The following is an 18,404-nucleotide window of genomic DNA, read 5'->3' as shown; positions in this document are numbered from 1 at the left end:
CTGTGACACTCCCATCCTTGTGGCTGATGCTGGCATTTGAGGTCTAGAGCACAGGCAGACAGGGAGGGAAGATGGAAACAAACAGGGGAGAACAAGAACAATCTAGAGCTCACACACAGATTGAAGGCTGTCATCTGCTCCCACTGCCTCAGATCTTGATGGTACCTATGTGTCCTGAAGAATCTGATGTCCTTCAAGATCGAGTTACACACAGCTGGCCCAGGCATGGAGTAAGGAGAAAGAGGACCCTGGTGAAACAGTGGCAGCTGAAGGCCTAATTGCTGCCTCACACAACAACATGATCCAGACCATGTGTGGGAACTGCAAAACCACCACTGTTTTGTTTCCTTCAAATCCCCCACCAAAATCTCTCCTGAGCCCCTCCCCAAATCAGCAATGTAAAAGAAAGGGAAATCTGGGAAATGCAACCAAACCCTGCCTTGGCATCTGATAGTCCCATTTATTCTAGCACATTTTTAATAAAGTGGATATGGTGATAGAGATGTCTAAAACCATCTGGGAAAAGTAGCATGCAACTTAAGTGTATTTTAATGGTATTTATTGTGAGATCCACATCCCAAGAAGAATTTCATAGGGTTTGCTTAATGGGAAATACATCTGGCTGAAAAGAAGTCCTTCACAGGTGGGATTTGAAGGAGAGTCTATTAAATGCACACATACAGGGATACAGAGAAGCAAACCAAGAAGGAAAATACATAGGTGCATACAGAAGAAGTAATAATAGAAAGTCTTCATCTCAGAGCTCCATGAAGTCCAGAGCCAAGAGCTGCTACAGTGGCTAGGGACACAGCTTGTGCCAGAAACTGGTGTCACTTGGGGGGAGTAGCAAATATCCTGACCGGGCCACATTCCACCCTGTGCTGTGCTGCCACTGCCTCCTGGGTTCAGAACAGCATGTAGAATGGTCAGGTGTGGACCTGGACAGCAGAGGAAAGCAGGTGTAGAGAGTCCAGTCCAATTCAGCTAACCTTCTTACCACATTACAACAGAACCTGAAACAGTTATGAAGAAAAGTAATCTGGTGTAGGGGGTGTATATTTTCTGGCAAACTTATTCTTTTTCATGAATGTCGGCATACATTCATCATCATTTTGACACATACCACTACTTTTCATTTCTTTCCCCAGTGGAACACTACCATATAAATTATTTTCCTAGTAAAGGCTGACTCAACCTTCAATAAAAGTGAAATATGGAAATCTGCCATATTCTCACTCCATTACTCATAAATTTTCTGCGTGTTAGTCAACTTCCTTAAGCGTTCTGAGTCACATAACTCATGGGCAGGTACCGAAAATGCAATTCAGCTGTTCTAAAGTTGGAAGTGCGTAATGGGTTAATATGTGATTTAAGCAGTTAACACCAGAGAGCAGGACCTCAGCACAGTCAAAGCCCTAAAAGCACTTAGTTCAGAAGTTGACAGATTTAAACTCATGAAGTCAGTGTCATAACAAAACACTCCCAAGCGCATTCTTGCCCTTAAGTATAACTTTAAAGTGTCAAACATTAATCTGGCTTTTTGGAGTACACTTGGGCTTCACCCCTCGCTTTCTTTCTGCCTCCCTCCCCTCTTCCTTCTCTTCATTTTGAAGCACTTTTAGGTCCTGTTTCATTTTACCTTGAACCAAGGTGTTGTCCCCAGAATGCAGAGGATGCTAGTGAGGGCCAGGAAGGTGAAAAGCCTTGCCTATTCTAGCCATAAATTGAGAGCAGAGCATCTGCTTCCCTATTCTTACTTTGATAAAATACATCACAATATCCTACAAAGCTGTTTACTGGCTTCCTAACTGAGTAGTCTATACTTTCTATGAACTTTCAGTTTTTTTAAAAGGTAGTGAGGTTTTAGGTTTACTAAAGTAGGATAAGAAACAAGTTCTGCAAGCAAGTGTGGGCCAATTAAAAGTAGGAAAAAAGTGCATTACAGGGTGAGAGCAACCATTGTGGAAGGGAGAGCACAGTGATGGCCATCTTTTGTAACCTCCACTCCTCAGGCTGACTTCAGATCTTGGTTGTTCAATGAAAAATCTGCTCTATTTCTTGCCAGAAGATTGAAAAATAGCACTTTCTGATTTATTGCAGGCATAGGGCTTTGTGTGTGTGTGTGCATTCCTAGACTTCCATAATTGAACCCATCAATCCTAAAAGTCTGTATTTTGATTTTACTCCTATGAATTCTCTGTCCTGCTAAGTGGAATATGTCAACTCAGCCTCATAGAATAGTTTTTTTTAATATTTAAATTATTAAAACAGCACCACAGTGATACAAACAAACAGAGAAGAAAAACAATTAATACAGAGATGTTACAAGGGAGTATTACTTCTAAGCCACTCTTCAGGTAAAGAGGTAATAGATTGGTTACAGGGACAGAAGTCATCAAATCACCAGAAACATACCTATCAAGCTCCTAAATCAGCTCAGGATTCTTTCTGTCTGCTGAGCCAACTCTTTGATTCACTGATTCTTTGTTTTGTTTTCTTAGTCTCCATTGCATTGATTTCTGCTCTGATCTTTATAATTTCTTCCCACTTAAGAGCTTCATGTTTGAGTTACTTTTTTTCTAGAAGTTGGAATCTCAACATTAGCTTGATTATTTGAGCTCACTCTGCTTTCCTGATGTGAAAGTTCATTACTATAAATTTCCCTATTAAGACTGCTTTCATTGCATTCCAAAGTTCCAGTATGATGTAACAGCATTATCATTTAACTGTAGATACTGTTTAATTTCTTCTTTAATTTCATGTGTGAGCCTTTGGTTGCTCAGGAGGGTATTATTTAATTTCAGTGTGTTTATGGAGTTTTGGTGGTTCCCATTGCCAGTGATTTCCACTTTCATTGCACTAGGGTCTGATAATATGCATAGGATAATTTCAATTTCTTTGCATTTAGTTAAGCATGTTCTATGTACTAGTATGTGGTCTATTTTGGAGAATGAGCCATATAAAGCTGTGAAAAAAAATGGGTATTGTGATTTTGTAGGGTAGGACACTTTGTAGACATCTACTAAGTCCATTTCTTCACAGGTTTGGTTTAGTTCTGATATTTTTGTTAATTTTTTTGTCTAGTTGACCTGTCTATTTGTGACAATGGGCCATTGAGATCAGGGGATCTGATCAGGGGATCTTACAGTTGTGTTAGTGCTTATTTGATTTTTCATGACCACTAAAATATATTTTACATAGTTGGGTGTGCTGGTATTTTGTGCATACATATTTATGATTATTACCTCTTCCTCTTGGAGTTTTCTCTTATTAAATATGTAGTAGCGTGGCTGGGGCATGCCGGCCTTTCAGGGGCCAGCGCAGCCCCACCACGCAGACGCCTGCCCGGGAAAGCCGTGCCTGGAAAGGCAGGCAGCAGGCACCTGGGAAGTGGCGCGGAGACCCATACCGGCCCGGCCGCCACCGGGAAGTCGAGAACCGTCATGCCATAGAGAAGCACCGACTCAACAGGTGCACCCAGAGATGTGTGTGAACCATCCCGACATGGAGAAACCTCTGGGAAAACATGCCACATGGCTGGTCGCTCTTGGCCCTGCCCTTGAGAGCCAGAAAGGTCCGGAGTCAGCAGAGAAGCAGCTGCTGAACAAGGACTCGGAGAACATGAGAGCACCGACGCCCGATGACTCAGGTCAAGCTGACTGGGGACGCGGGAGCCATTTGGGAGCTGGAAACCAGGAGGACCTTGCGCAATACCTGAGGAGATCCCCTGGAGGCCATTCTCCCCCTAACTGTGCAGGCTGTGGCGGAGGAGCGAGTGGAGCTCTGGAGAGGTCTGCACAGAGACTTCATAGATTACATGGGTGGCCAATACTCAGGCTCTGCAGAACCGCCTTCATGGAGAAGGACCGTTGTCTCCAACGAGGAGCCCCCTGAAATCATGACTATAGAGGAACAAGTGGACTGCCCGTTGCTGGACACTGGTGCTGGTCTCTTGGTCCTTCTCTTCAGCCCCTTCCTTCCAGCCGTCACACCTCAGTGAGGGGAGTCACTGATGAGGAGGTAATCCGCTATTTTTTGCAACGCTTGGGCTGTAACTACTTGTTGGATCTTTCTTGCATATCTTTGTTTTCCTGAGAAACCACTTTGAGGATACCAACATGTATCGCAGCAGCCACTGATGATTTCTTACCAGCAGCAGCCATTGATGATTTCTTACCAATCTGTCCATAACTCTGTAATGTTTGCATTGTTCCTACGCTATTTTGTAAATGGATGTATGTTTGTTACTATGTGTTTTCAACAACAACCATTGAGAATAGTCAATGATTATTTGATTGATCACTTGTGTATAGCTCTATTTGTTTTCCCTAGAGACCACTTTGGAGAAACCAAGATATAGTACAACAACCATTGATAATTTTCTGCCATTTTTGTCTGTAACTCACTATTATTTGTCTATTTGTTTTTCCAAGAAACTATCTTGAAGATACCAACAGGTAAAATAACAACCATTGATAATGTCCTACCACTTTGTCTGTAATTCGGTGAATCCCCCTATTGCTATGTTGTCCTTCTTTTACTCTTTAAAAAATAAATAAATAAATATGTAGTGACCTGCTGTGTATGTTTTGATCAGTCTTGGCTTAAAGTTCACTTTGTCTGCAAATAGCATAGCTATCCATACTTTTTCAGTTTCCTGTGGCATGAAGTATTGTGTTCTATCCTTTGACTTTCAGTCTATGAATTTCTTTTTGATTTAAATGTATTTCTTGTATGCAGCATATTGTTGGATCTTGTTTCTTGATCCATTCTGCCAGTCTGTCTCTTTTGATTGGTAAATTGAGACCATTTACATTGATGGTTATAACTGATATGTATTGGTTTATCCTTGCCATATTATTTTCCTGTTGTTGGCTACCTTTCTCCCCTCTGTTTAAGTGCTTCCATTGTCTGGTAGCTTCTTTTTATTGGTGTTCTTGGATTTGCAATCTTTGTTATCTCTCTGTAAAATATTCTCAGAACATTTTGTAGAGCTGGTTTGGTGATCATGAATTTCTTCAGTTGCTCTTTGTCATGGAAATATCTTGTTTCTCATTGATTTAGAAAGATAGTTTTGTAGGGTACATCAATTTGAGTTTGAGTTTATTTTCTATCAGGACTTGAAATACTTTCCTCCAAGCTCTCCTTGACCTAAGGGTTTGTGTTGAGAAGTTATCTGTAATTCTGATGGGCTCTCCTTTATAGATGATTTGTTTCTTTTCTGTAACAGCTTTTTTTTCCTAGCAGCTTTTAATATTCTGTTCTTGTGCCAAATTTCTGGAATTTTCATTATTATATGCCTTAATGTAGATTTATTTTGGTCATGGCTAATTGGAATTCTACATACCTCACTTAATTTAAGTCAAATTCCTTTGAAATGCTTGGGAAGTTTTCAGCTATTAATTCTGTTAACAGGTTGTTTATAGTATTTACATTGTCTCCTGCTTTCTCATTGGCTCCAATCAATCTTTGTTGTTCTTTTTTGCATCACCTTGCAGCTGTTGGATTGATTTTTTCATGGTCTCTTGGTATTTTTAAGTAATCTTTCCTTTTGTGATTGCTAACTGCCATCCTGTCTTCTAGATCTGATACTCTATTTCACATTGGTTGAATCAGGGGCATATGCTTTCAGTGGAATTTTTAATATCCTGGATATTTGTTTGAACTTGTTTCATGGATGGCCTTTCTTTTCTATGTTGGGTATTCATGGTTTCTATCATTTTCCTAAGATCCTGTATTTTTAAAAATCTCTCTCTACTCTAAATTTATTGAGCAAGTCTTCATTTTGATTGTCCTCTCTTTTTTATATGAAAGGTTATTTCTGATCTGATTTTCTCTATAACCTCATTTGTCTACTTTTTTACTTCTGCTCCTACCACTTCAGAAAATTCAACTGGGTGACTTCTGTTTTGCTTTATCTCATTGTCATCTAGACCTGTCCTGGGTTGGCTGCAGGTCTGCGGTTGCATTATGCTTTTGTGGATTGTCATTTTCTATTTTTTACTTTAATTTGCTTTCTGTGTTGATGCTTGTAAATTTCTTATGGTATATAGCTTTATCACTAGTATTAAAGTTTCCCCAGGCAATATCTATTCCTCAGAAATGTCTTCTAGGTATAGCTGGCTCTTGGTCTTTGTGTCAGGCCCAAAATTCTACCTTACCAAATTATAAGGGAAAAGATGTTTCTATCTATTTAGCTCAGCACCCAGTCCTTTAGTACTGTATTAAGGTATAATGACTATGACCCCAGACAATCATAGTGTTGTCAAACAAGGGAGAACAACTGATTACAACATGTACAATATCCTGGCTAAAGTAATACAATTAGTAATAACAATAGCATCAAGCACAGTCTAGAAACTGACAAACTGTGGTAACTATTAATTTGGTACTTTTAACCTTAGGAGCAAGCTCTACAGTTATATAACAAAATCCAACATAAACCAGGAACTTTTATGCAGTAAGTTTCCCCTTAGCAGAGTGATTTTACCTTCTGTGGGGGGGCGGGTAAAATTTAAGAGGGATAGAGAACAAAACACAGAGATCAATGAAGAGAAATATAGTAGAAACAAGGCTGAAGGACAAAAGATGATCACCTAAGCTTTGGGAAACTGGAGAAGAGGACAGGAGAGAAAGCAAAAGAATAGCAATGCAAATCAGAAAAACTAAAGACAGGGGCTGGGGATTTAGCTCAGTGGCACAGTACCTGCCTGGCAAGTGGAAGGTCATGAGTTCGATTCTGGTACCAGAAAAACAAAACAAAACAAAACAAAAACACTAGAGACAGCATTCACTCACAGGAAAATATCAAAAAATCAAGAAAGATAGTTGGGGAAAGAGAAAAGAGATGAATAAAACAAACAATAAAAGTAAGACATAAACAATCCCCCCCAAAAAAAGACAGAAAACGAAAAACAAGATAAAGAAAGAGAGAGAGAGAGAAAGAAAAAATAAAGTTCCTCTGGTGTCCACAATTCTGTGATAGCGACCAAGACAGATCCTAGATCTATGCTGGGTAACCCTGCAAGTCTGCAGAAGCACTGTTCTGGGTACAGAGCTGATCTTGGCCTCTGGATGTGGGGGTTGGCACCAGTCATCCACCAGCAACTTTCTCTATGCTCCTTGATGGTCCATCCACATCTCCTTACCCAGTTTGTCTCAACTCTCCCAGTTGCTGCAGAACCCTCAGACAGAAACAGCCTCAGGCTGCTCCCCGGTCCTGTGTACAGTCCACACCTCCTGGCCCCTGCACAGCCTTTTCTGTTCCACTCCACTGCATCTCTCTCCTCCCACACTGCTGGGCATGGGCACCGGGTAGTGCTGTTGCCCAACTCACTGCTTCTGCTGTCTTCTATCTTGTCACAGTTGGGAGCTTCGTGGGGGAAGTGCTGACTTCCCGCTCATTTCTGTGCCATGGCTTAAGGCTGCTGAAGTCAGGCACCACTGGGAGCAGGGCAGGAGGGGTGGCGTTGTTCCACTCATTACCTTCACTGCCACCTCTGGGGTCCCTCAAAACATGATTTTGAGGTTCTTGGAGATCAAAGAGAAAGGTTATGCTTTGTCATTTGAGAGAATGCAGTCTGGTGTATTCACTGATATGTTATTTAGTAAAAAACAATAACATGTCTTTTCATATTAAAGTAAAGATCAAAAAAGGCTACTGAGAAAGGCTACTGAGAAAGTAGCCTTTTCCATACGCAGGATAAGTCTATTTCTTTATCCTTGAATCATCTTTGCATGGAGGTCTTCTGTCAGAGCAGGTTTTTTCTTTCTTAAAGCCACATAAAATTAATCATACAATCAAATGTATATCATAGTAAATAAAATATGTTAATATTTCTATTTGACAGATTAGGAAAGTAAGGCACATAGAGATTGGTTAACTTGACCAAATTCAACAATCAGAAAGTTGGGGTGTCTAAGGCACTTTCTTGTGACTGAGACATAGTATGTGATACCCATAATTTAAAGGAGGAGAACTTGTAGAGGTTTCAGTCTACAGTCTGCTGGCTCCAAGGCAGGGAGGCATGGCAGAGCACCATGGAGGAGGAGAGCTGCTCATGGCATGGAGGACAGGAGGCAGTGAGTCAAGGGAGGAACTGGGAATGGAAATAAAACCTTCTTGATCACTACCATAGTGACCACCTCTTCCAAGAAAGCCCCATCTCCTGGAGCAAGTCAGCTGGAAAAACCCTATAATCCAATCACTTTCCAAAGGTCCTGCCTCTGATCTCCTGAGGCTTCAAGGGGACATCTCCATATAAACCATAGCAAGTGGTAGCACAGATTGGCTTTTTCAGAAGCGTTTTCAGAGACAGCATATGGAGTGGAAATGTTCATTAGGGATCCATACTTAGGAGGGTATTGGAGGCAGGGTTGGAAAAAGGAAGAAGTCAAAGTATGACACAGACCTGACAGAGCTTCAGCTGACTCAGCAGACTCTGGAACAGTGTTTATCAGCCTGTCCTACAAAGAGCTGAACTATCTTGGCCTTTCTTCCAGTGTGGGACACAGGCTGCCTGGGGTTCAGCATAATCTCAGGGAAAACAGCTCTCTGCAGCTGGGACAGACTAGGGGCGCACTGACAAGTGCATGTTGCCTGCTGACTGTGTCTCCAGCAGCTGGGTATCCAGTCTCTCCTGAGAGAAGGCTTTAAGGGAAGCACTTGGGCGGTCTAGTTCCAGAGCTAACATTCCTAATTGCCAAATGTCCTCTCTCCCTGACAGACACAGTGGCATTAGACCACGGTGGGCCTGGAACACTAGGCTAAGGACTCAGGCATCTGTTGCTATCTCTTTTACACCATACTTTTATGTAGCTCAGCCATAAAATAAGCTCACGTTTCAAGTTAGTATTGACATTTTTAGAGGTCTAGCTGTTTGCAAAATTGAATTTTCACCTTGATGACAGTATCAACAATTATATTTCAGGAGTACCAGTATTCTCAAGTTTGTAAATATGTGGTCTCACCATTAACATCTGGTTGACAGCTGTGTGACAACCAAACCAAGCCTGACCCCAGGTGAAGCTCACGTGATGGCAGGGTGACCTGTAGCCATACAAATAAGTGGGAGGAAAGCTAAGCCATCACCCAGCACTTAGTGGTACAGGTGCCCACGTGAAAATCTAAAGAATCTGCCTTCAGTGCTACACCACTCACCATACTGCATTCACCACACTGCAGCCACATCTGGGCAGAGATGGAAGACACTCGTGCTTCAGGTAATTAGTACTAGATGTGATCGTAACTACTCTGCAAAGACACTTTCATTAGAATAAACTCATACACTGGCATTTTATTTTAAGGACACTTTTAGATTGATTGACCCATTAATGAATCATGGGTGGATGAGTCAGGATGAATGCATTGTTTAAAAGGAAAAATCACAGTAGTGTTAATGAGGGATCACTGAAGTGAGTGCCTACTGTATTCAGAATGAAGAGGCCCACGTAGATAATAAGTGAAAAATAAAGCACCAGATGCAGTTTTCTACATTCAGAACAAAGCTTTGTGGCTTTGTGTTGTCAAAATGACATCAAGTCAACGCAGTTTGTTTGAATATTATACATTTTATAGTTTTAATGTGTAGATTGATCTAGATCTTACAATTTTTTTAAAAGACCGTACAACTAAAAGAAATTCATCTTGCAAAAGGGACATCATATTTATATTATACTCAAGTAACATAATAGTAGACATAGTGATCAAGACAGGGTGCCATATTTTTTTCTTTTAAAAAGAGTCCACTCATCAATCTCGCTGGAGAGATGCTGCACAAGGCCCAGGGAAGAAATAAGGCATAAATAAGTCATGTGCAGTGACCACATCTGTACTGTAATCTGTTACGAATTCTGATTTGCATGGGAGCATCTATTTTGTAAATGTTGCTTGTGGCCAGGGATGCAGACTGTGGTAAAAGTTCCTGTTTCCTAATTCACCTTTGTCCATCATCAGCTTGCAGTCCCAAGTTCATCATGTATAAAGCAATCTGCTGGAGCAGGCTGCTTTCAACATGCAGCGCTAGTGGTGCAAGACCATGCAGCCCCTACCACAGAGCCCTCCTCCCATTTGGGGCTAGGAGCCTCAGAAGGAGGGGATTGTTGCTCTGCTCCTTAAGGTCTCTTCAAGAAGGTCCTCAGCTAGAGGCAAACATCCTCAAGGGAAGACTCTGTCCTTCCAATATGTGAGTTCATTACTCAGACTGCCAACTATTTTCATTAATATCACTTTTAATCAGTTCGTCTTTTGACACACTTTTATTTTTGTGGTATCAATATTGTACTTTTAAGTTTTTTAGGGTCGTGGAAGGATGCACTGTAGGATGTGGACTTACAGAAATTATAAACCACCAGCAGAGAAGAAATCAGTCCATCTAAGGTGTGTGTGAAAGGGAAAAGTAAGAGAAACATGCAACTACAGCAAGGAAATGAAATGCATGAAGAGGAGAAAGAAGAGATGAAAACCAGGTCTCAGCCCCGAAGTAAGGTCTTTTGGTGTAGATGTGCATCTTTTCTAAATAGGTATCACAAGTGCATCTCAATGCCCAAGAGAGGGATGTAAAAATGTTTAACCTATTTGTGAAAGTGACACTCACTGAGAATTAATTTAATTATTCCAATTGCAAGTCAATATTTAAAGGCTGAAGGGTGGCTGCTTTTTTCTGTACAAGTCATGGCTTATTAGTTTCATTCTTTTATGCTTTTCTGTTTCACTTTTATAGTTCTGCATAGGAGGTCATGGTGAAAAAAAGAAGTTACCAGAAATGAGTATTGAGTAACAGTCTAGCCTTAAAATACTTTAGCAACTTGTTATGCAAAATGGGAGTTGCAGAAAAATAGGTTTCCATCAAGAACAATTAAGCAGATTAACTATACTTTCTTTAGATCAGATGTTTTTTAAACCCATTTAAGCAGAGAGAACTCTTGTTCTATTTGCATGCATAGAGTAACCAGAATATGTAAAACGTTAGCCTCTGATAGTAGGTATATACATATATTGAAGGAAAGTTTTTACTTAATTGAAATTTGGGTTAAAATAAAAATACGACAGTATCATTTCAAGAATTGTAGGCAGGGATGAAATTTAAAACCACATTAATACAATCTTTTCCTCTCATTTTTTAACCCTTTTTGTGTATCATGCATGGAAAAATAAATGAGTTTATGGAAAAAGAAAAACTTTGCTTTCCTATGAGTTATACTGTATGTTGCATTGTTTTCTCTTTTTTTTAAAGTAAATTTTCTAAGCTCAATTACAGTTTCATGTTGCTTTCTGATGTAGATAACAAGATGAAAAAAATCATTTGTTTGGGAAGCTCTCATGTTGTGGTTCTTCTGTGGTCTTTGATGTTGTTCTTGGCTTCTTTATTAATGGCTTAAAACAGGGACTATTGTGCCAGACCCTAGAATTTAAAGCTAGGGTCTTCTGTTTGATGGTGCTTGGATGGTGGACAAGACGCTCAGACTCAGTTTACTCCTCTGACAAATGCGGTTGACTTGTGCACACTTCTAAAATTTGTGATGAGAATTAAATGAAATATTCTAGTGCTTAATAAATTACAGTGCTTTGCCTGTGAATCTAAGAATATTTTTCTAGTCTGAATGTACTGGATAAAAATTTATGGTTTGTAATATGATTGCTTCATAAAACTGAACCATGGATTGAACTAAGTATGTAATAATATCATCAGGGGATTTTTTGGTAAAGATTCTAGTTATACAGTTTTCAGGGGTGGGATTCAGGTACTGTAATCTTGCTCCTAATTAAGGATGTCCTATTGTGGGAGTCAGTGGTCTCTCGGTGGTCTCTCAGTGGTCCCTGGGAGAAAACGGCAGTGGGTATGATAAATATAAAGACAAGAGACAAGAGCTGGGGTCAGGTGGAGTTACCTCTTGCCTGATGAGCACGAGGACTGACTTCAACAGTACAGGCAATTATTTTATACACTTGCAAAGTTAGTATCATGGAGGGGGGGTAATGTTGCCTAGCGACTAATGACTATAATTGTCTGGCAGGATGCCTTTTTCAATACTGAGGTAGCTTGACTGCTTGACCAATAACCAGCTGCAGTGGCTTCCAACATCCTATCAGTTAGGACCTATAGAGAAACAATGGCACAAACTAGGGTAACTGGAGCTTCAGTGGTGCAATTGGTTAGCACGCGGTACATATACAGGATAATTCAAGCAGCGTTTATAAATATAAATAAAGTAATTATTATAAAAATATGGACAGGTGGGCAGAATTGAAGCGAATCCTATGCTGAGAATCATGAGTAGGGAAAAGTATCTGGAACTAGGTTAGAGAGACATACAGAAAGATCATCTTAGAGGAACCACACTCTTCCAGGTGGAATAAATTCCCCAAGTTTAGGCCCTCTCCTTTTTTTTTTTGAGACAGGGTCTCACTATGTAGGTTCAGGCTACCTTTAACATTGTGCTAGCCCAGGCTGGCCTCAAACTCATAGTGATCCCCCTGCCTCAGCCTACTGAGTGCTGGGATTACAGGCATGTGTCACCACGCCTGGCTCCCTCTTCTCCTTTCTTGCCCAAGCTCCCTCTGGCCAAGCCCAAAGGAAGCCATGGGGCCCAGGGTCTGTTGTAGAAACCATCAGATCAGCCTCCTGAGGTAGGCAGCAGAGTGGAAGGAGGTGGGATATGCGCCTAGATGGGAAGCAGTGCTACGTGCTGATATTATAAAGACCCAAAATTTATCTTTCTCATTATAGTCACAGTTGATAAGTGTTTATAAGAGAGAGTTGTAGTTTTATAACAATGCACTATGGGGCTGGCGATATAGCTCAGTGGCACAAGCGCCTGCCTGGCAAGCTCATGGTCCTGAGTTTGATTCCCAGTACTAAAAACAAACAAACAAAAACAAAAAAAATGCACTAGATAAGATCCTTACAGGAATAAAGTTTTAAGGTGGTGGTGTTTGTTTTTTTCTTTGAGCCACAGGAAAAGAACATCACAGGGGACCATAAGAGTTTAAAATCTATGTTCTGTAAAAAAAAAAGAAGAAATATATTTGCTATAGGAGAGGTAGAAAGAGGTTTCTAAATCTCATTCTGCCTGAGGGCCTATTTCAAGGCCCTGAGCTCAGTGTTTACTTCGGTCTTGCATCCACTCCTCTTTCAACAAATATTTATTAAGTGTCTCCAGTGTGCTGGGTATTGCATGAGGCTCTGAGTGAAAGTAGTGAAGCAGACATAATGCTGTCTATTTGAAACATGTAGTCTAAGAGGTGAGTCAAACGAGGCAGGGAAAGCCTGAGATACTTTCCGAGGTTTGCATTCATGCAGACTGTCATTGAGAGCTACAGATCCTCTGTGTGTTGAAGTACAATATTTAAACAGGAAAATGGGAGAGCCTCCAGTGCAGGCACTGACATGCAAAAGAACCATAGATTTTTAAGCAGCCTATTTTCCCCACACCCCAAAGAAAGATCTTCAACCTAAATTTTAATCTAGCCAGCTCTGGAAAAGCTTATTCAAATATTATTTGTGAGTTGAGGTAGAGGTGGCCAGAAAACTACTCAATATCACAGCCAAAGAATTGTCTGCAGTAAAATAAATGTTCTGTTCTGCATTGTCCAATATAGGAGCCACTCGTGATGGGGGGTACTAAGCATCTGAAGTGCTGCTAATGAGACTGGGGGCTGAATTTTAAATGTTTAATGTTAATTAAATTCAATTAGCCACATGTGGCTTTGGAAGGCATAACGCAGATTGAGGACAAGGTGTGTGAGCTGGGACTTGCTGAGCTCCAACTGCTTCATTTAACCTCATTTCCGCTTTCAATGGTGTGAATAACAGGCATTCATTTTTTTCACACAACACCACGTGCCCTGCAGGGTATCGAATGGGGATAAACGGAAGGTAGGCTATGAAACGAACAAGTGTTAGAGGTGGGTGGAGAAACTGGAATCTTTGTGCCCTGCTGGTATGAATGCAAACTAGTGCAGTGGAAAATGCTTTGATGATTCTATGCAAAATTAAACACACATTCACCATATGATCCAGTAATTTTATCTCGGGGTGTATACTCGGAAGAAATGAAAGCAAGGGGCCCAGAGAGATGTTTGCACCCATGTTCTTAGCAGCATTATTCACCACAGCTAAAGGGTGAAAGTACCACAAGCATCCACTGACAGATGGGTGGATAAGCAAAACCTGACGTGTACAGACAGTGGGATATTATCATTAAAATATTAAAAAAGAAGGAAAGTCTGACACCTGCTATAATGTGGGTGAAGATTAAAGACATTACCTTATGTAAGCCAGTCACAAGAGGACACATATTCTATGATGCCACTTATATGTGGTACTGACAGTAGTAAATTCATAGAGACAGAGTGGATTGGCGCTTGCCACAGGTCTGGGGGAGAGGAGAGGGGAGAGTTAAGTGGGGCTTTGGGGTTGCTGAATGCCACTCAGATGGGCCGTTGGGTTAAATGACCTTCCATCCTTGAGTGTCAGGGGCTTTTAAGCTCTGAAAATTAGGAAAGCCAGTCCTGTCCAGATGGTGCTGCTGCTGACGAGCCCTCATACGGTGGTCATAAACTTCTCCAGATGCTGACCTTGTTTTACCTGGGCTTTGCCCAAAGGTCCCTGTCAGTCCCCATCTCTCTAAAAGTCCAACCAGACTGAAGGTGAGAGCTGACCTGCAAGAATAACTTATAAAACCAGAAGACCAACCTGGGGCCTGGCCAGTGGGTGGGCCAATTGAATGTAGAGCGGAATTCAGATTGGCCGTACTCTAAACTTTGTCACTATCATACCTGTAGGCTTTCATATTCCCAGCTCAAATAGCCCACTTGGCAACAACTACCTTGCATTTTCCCAACAGAATCTCTCCCTGCAGCTGTAATAATGTCTTCACCCCTGGAACATCCAGTCCATTGACCCTCTGATACCTTTGCATTTCCCCTCCATGCCGTCATTTATGTCCTCTCTTAGCAGGCTTGGATGATAGCTTTTATTAAGGTCATTTTCTTACATACATCCTCAAACCCTCTCTCTTCCCGCCTGGCAACTTCAAATGTTGGTTGTTCTAGACCAGTGGTGGCAAAACTATGGCCCACGTGCCACAGCAGGCTGTTCGTATCACTGAAGCCCTAAAAGGCCATCGCTGTTCTAGACTCTCACCCAGTTTTATTTGCACCCAAGTAAATAAATGAGGCTGGTGAGAACACACAGCTGGCCAAACCAGCTGACCTGCTGTTAGATTCATGATCCTGCCCTACCATGAGCTCTTGTCGACACCCAACAATCTGTTCTATTTTCAAAGTCCATTTCCTATCCCACTGTCCTAGACAACTATCTCACGCTTTTCTTTGCTTTTCAAACATCCTCCCTACTCCTCACTCTTGCCGAGTGGCCTGGTTTCATATTCTTGGTTTTTGGTTTTTCTCCGGTACCGGGAACTGAACTCATGACCTTGTGCTTGCCAGGCAGGCGCTTTTGCCGCTGAGCTAAATCACCAGCCCCCTGGCTTCATATTCTATTGATGAGGTAGATTCTGCTTCCACTTGAACAGTCTGTGCCTCGCTGCAGCTCACCTCCGCTCCCACTGAATCTGACCTGTGCGCCTTGTGCTGCAGCCAGCTCCGCTAACTGCTGAGGAACTTCCTTCTGGCAAGTGTTGCTCATGTCCCCTGCATCTGTCACTCTCTCCTTCCAGTCTCTTCACACCCAGAAGCACATGATCACACATCACTTCTTAAAACATGTCTCCTTTGCTTCCTTATTGCTACTGCTCCGTTTCTTGGTCTCTATTCACTCTCTTTGTGTGTTCCCTGGGCCCACACCAAATGGGTTTCGGTCACTCCACCACCTAAACTCATTTTATCGAGAAATTTAATAGCCAGTCGTTCCATTTTAAGTCCTAGTTTTTCATCCCTTACGAGCATTTAGTAGAGTGGGTCATTGTTCTTTTCCCTCGCTCCCTTTCTTCCTTCCTGCCTTCCTTTTTTTCTCCTTCCAGTATTGAAGATTAAATTTAAAGCCTCCCTCATGTTCTCCCTCCCTTTCATCAGGGATTCCTGCCTGTCTTTGCTTGTGGACACGTGTAGAACCTGACTGTTCTTGCCCTCCTCGCTGCTACAGCTTCTATTAGTCAAGATTCTCCAGAGAATCAGAATAGAGTGGGTAGATATTAATGTATATGCAAATATATCACAAGGAATTGGCTCCTACAGCTACGGAGGCTGAGAAGGCTCAAGATGCGCAGCCAGCTAAGTGGAGACTCAGAGGAGCCAATGGTGTGAGTTCTAGGCTGAGTCCAAGTTCAACGATAAGACAGGACTGCCGGGCATGGTGGCGTACACCTGTAATCCCAGCATTTGGGAGGCTGAGGCAGGAGGATAGTTGTGAGTTCAAGGCCTGGCTGGGCTACAAAGTGAGTTCAAGGCCAGCCTGAACTGCATAGTGAGACCATGTCTCAAAAAAAAAAAAAAAAAAAAAAAAAAAAAGATAAGACAGGACTGAAGACTCCTTTCAAAGATAGGCAGAGAGAGAATGGATGCTTCCTTACCCTGCCTTCTTATTCTGCTCAGGCCTTCACTGGGTTGGATGAGACCAGCGCCTCCTCTCGTGCACCAAGAAGGGCAAACTGCTTGCCTTACCCTCCCAATTCAGCTATTAATCTAGTCCAGAAGCACCTTCCTAGGCCCACTCAGAGAGCAACATCGAACCAAATATTTGGAAACTGCAGGAGTCAAGTTGACACACACAGTTGTCACGGCTGCCTTATCTGTTGAATCTTTCTCCTTTAATTTATCCCTAGCACAGCAGTGTGTGTGTGTGTGTGTGTGTGTGTGTGTGTGTGTGTGTGTGGTGGAGGCCGTCATGATGCTTTTCTGGTAAGAATTCTTCAAACCTCCCATCTAAAGATAAAATTTGAAAACTACTGTGACCATGAAGGCCCTGCTTGCTCTGCTACCCATCAGTAGCTTCACCCCCATCTCTCTTCCCCCACTCTCTCTACGCACCCACAGAGGTTTCTGTAAAGACGCCAAGTGTGTCTGGCCTTTATCTGCACATCCCTAGGCTTGAAGTGGTCTTAATCCAATTACCCACATTGCTTCCTCCCTCGAGGAATGGTTTTCTTATCTGACAGGCCTTTGCAGTAAACCCATTTTTAAAATGCCTACCCTCACCCCTCTTATTTACGTCTTTTAAAGATAATTTTAAGAACAGTTTTAGATCTACAAAAATTTTTTTTGCAAAGATGGTACAGAGAATTTCCATACACCCAGTTCCCAGGACACTCATTTACTACCATCAGCATGGTTCATCCATCACAAGCAACCAATCTTGATACTTTATTACCAGCAAAAGTTCATACTTACCCAGCTTTCCTTAGTTTTGACTTAATGTCCTTTGTGGAGGATAGTCCCATCGTGGATATTTCACTACCTTTATCTCTCAGGTTCCCTTAGGATTCCCTCGGCTGGAGCAAGTTTTCAGACTTTCCTTCTTTTTGATGACCTCGACAGCTTTGAGGAAGGTTGGTCAGACACTTTAAAGGATTTGCCAGTATTGGGATTTGTTTGGTATTTTTCTGAGGGTAAGGCTAGGATTTCGGGTTTCGGGTTCTGCGGAGGACTACCCCGAAGGGAAAGTGCCATGTCCACCACCTATGAAAGGTTCGGAGTAACATCAGTGCGACACGACTGATGATGGTGACCCTGAGCTCCTGGACGAGGGGATGACTATGGCTGCATCGCTGAAAAACTACTGTTTGTCCTTCCACAGTGCTTTCTTGGAGGCAGTCAGTGTGTATACACAGCCCACACGTAGAGTAGAGTATCTGTGTGTTTTTAATTATTATATGTTTTTATTAGTACAGGGCTGCAGGAACACCGACCGTGGGGAGTTGGTACTATGTAACTATTCGCATTCTATGTGGAAGTTTCACCTCTTCTCCACGCAGTCGCTTACTCCTGCCTTTACGCGCTCACGGAGATGTCTTCGTTTGACTCGTAATCTACACTACTTTCTCCTTAAGTTATCGTAGTTTTGGGCATTGAGAGCTCTTTCACTTGGCTGATTTCTCTCGCATTCCCCCGTCACCGTGGGGCATTCTTTCCAGCTTTTTTGGACACTTCCTTACTTTGAAGGCTTAGCCTTGTTGTCCAAGACATACCCCGCCTCACACAGCGCCCGCTTTCCCGTTACTGTCCTCCCTGCGGCGCCGGGGTCTCCACAGTCCCTGGCGGGCCCGCGGGCCAGGGTGGCCTCGGTCGCAGACGGTCTTCGCCGGCGGGACCTTGCGCGGTGCGGGAGCGTCGTCTGCACAGCGGGGCGAAGCAGCGGCGGGGTGCGGGTCACCTGGGGGCTCGGGCTGAGCTCTGCGGAGGGCGCGCCCCGGCCCCGCGCCACGGAGCGCGGACGGCAGTGTCC

The 18,404-nt window shown here is 42.4% G+C and overlaps 1 long non-coding RNA gene across 1 annotated transcript in view; it reads right to left on the bottom strand.

Moving 5' to 3' along the window:
* The window catches only part of LOC102005172, a 24,190-nt gene extending 5,792 nt beyond the window's left edge, over nt 1–18,398 (bottom strand). Inside the window, exon 1 of the long non-coding RNA XR_001234980.1 lies at nt 17,351–18,398. This is a non-coding gene — a long non-coding RNA (uncharacterized LOC102005172). The remainder of the gene's footprint in view (nt 1–17,350) is intronic.
* Between the last annotated feature and the right edge of the window lie 6 nt (nt 18,399–18,404).

This window comes from Chinchilla lanigera, unplaced genomic scaffold (genome assembly GCF_000276665.1).
Source record: "Chinchilla lanigera isolate Chin_1 unplaced genomic scaffold, ChiLan1.0 scaffold00035, whole genome shotgun sequence".
Taxonomy (NCBI): Eukaryota; Metazoa; Chordata; class Mammalia; order Rodentia; family Chinchillidae; genus Chinchilla; species Chinchilla lanigera.
The sequence above is the reverse complement of the archived record's forward strand: the minus strand, read 5'-3'. Positions and strand labels throughout refer to the sequence as shown.